Below are 1,986 nucleotides of genomic sequence, written 5' to 3'. Positions count from 1 at the left end.
TTTTAACCTTGGGTCCAGCATACACACCATCACTACCTCTTTGTTTTGTTCTATTGTTAAAAATCTTTTTTCAAGGCTCGTTAACATTTCCCCTCTCATCGTTTGTATCCCTCTACTTTTAGGACCAACATTTAGTCTTAATGCACAAATATTTGGCAAAATTATGGATAGGCAAGCATTACTTTTGCTTATTTCCAAAGTAATTGTTTTGAATGGCTCAAGTGTATCAATTAAATTTTCAGTTAATTTCCATTCATCACTGGCTCAAGTGTATCAATTAAATTTTCAGTTAATTTCCATTCATCACTGGAGGGACATGAGATTGTTCCATTATCACTTTCATAAACAGTCAATGCTCTTCTTTGCTCCAACATTCCAGAGAGGAGTTCCATCTAGTTGCAACAGATTGTAATATTGTATGTTTTGGTACTTATATTTGCTCATGTCCTGGAGTTTCTGTTTGGCCAATACAGAATGATTGAAATGTGTAGCAATTTTTCCTTAACCTTGCCAAAATGTTGATCACTGTTCGTTGTGTTTTTATCCCATCCTCTATGACCAATTGCAATGTATGAGCAAAACAACTCAAACTTGACATGTCTATCAATTTCATTTCCTTAATCATATTTGATCCACTATATCTCTTAGCACTAAAAACACTCTATTTTCATTAATCTGCCAGTGCTGTAACCTTGTCTTAAAGATTTCGCTAACATACTGACCAGTGTGTGAACCCATCATTGCCTTAGCATTTAAAATGGCTTGGCGGCGGTTCCATTCTGTATCAATGAAGTGCACTGTAAGGCTCATTAAACTTTCTGTCGAACCAGTCCAGCATCACTTGTAAATGACAGAAAGTGTCCAGCGTTTTCCACACATAGCAATTCGCTTATCTTTTTTTCAACCAAACAATAAACTTGATCAAGCATATCGGTTCTATAATATTTTTCGCTTTTGAGCTGATACCTTGGTTCAGCTTTTGCCATTAGTCTCTGGAAGCCAGGTGCAGTCACTAAGGCAAAGGGCCTGTTGTCTGTAGCCATCACTTCCAAAATGATTCTGTCTAATTCTTTTGATCTTGGATCTATGTTACTCCATCTCCCTAACTTGATTGAAAGATTCTTCCAATGTTGGCTGACCTTTATGTTCTATTAATATTTGTTTTTGCGACTCTTGATATTCTTTTTGTTGATTTACCTCAAATGCGACCAAAGATTTGTTGTATTTTTCTTTTTTGTGTCTGTTGATCCCTGACTTAAATTTAGTTTACACAATAAGCAGTTGACAGCCCCTTTTTCCACACTAAAATATTCCCAGACCTTACTCTTATGTCGAGAAGACTGCTTATGTCGAGAAGACTGCATTACCGTTTTAAAAGTTTATTCAATGCAAACAGTAAACTCTCAAAGTAAAAATGAGGCAAGCAACACTGACTTGACCAAAAGTCATATTGCAAACAAGTTAGTTTATGACGACACAGGCTAGCAACCTACGTCTTTACCTGGCACAACATGCGCAGTAAAACTGCATGGATGTTCATATTTCAATTAATTATTTATTTGTATTATATTTTGTTTTAACTAAACGCTGTATTCCATCAAACAAACATAGTATGTAATATGTATCGCGCCAATGCAGTTTTTTTGTGTATTACGCTTAAAGAGACGCGTAAGTGACCGTTTGTGTATCTCGCTCAAAGAGACGCGTAAGTGACCTAAAGTAACCTCGACGTTACACGCGCCTGATAAACATGACATGCGGTGGACGCGTGATCAGACGCTTTGACCTAGTTTAATACGTCACAGTGTTACGAACGAGTTGAATTTAACCAACGCTCTGTATTAATGCGGACGTACGCATGTCATAGGGTTACTTTGCACCGATAATATCGGCCATTTTATGCTCTTGCCGATAATCGGTAATCACCTAAAATGCGGCGATATATCGGCTACCGATAATCGTCGTGCTCTAGTTTACAGTGGTGGT

The sequence above is a fragment of the Ciona intestinalis genome, unplaced genomic scaffold (genome assembly GCF_000224145.3).
Source record: "Ciona intestinalis unplaced genomic scaffold, KH HT000222.1, whole genome shotgun sequence".
NCBI lineage: Eukaryota > Metazoa > Chordata > Ascidiacea > Phlebobranchia > Cionidae > Ciona > Ciona intestinalis.
Note: the sequence above shows the minus strand (reverse complement) of the source record.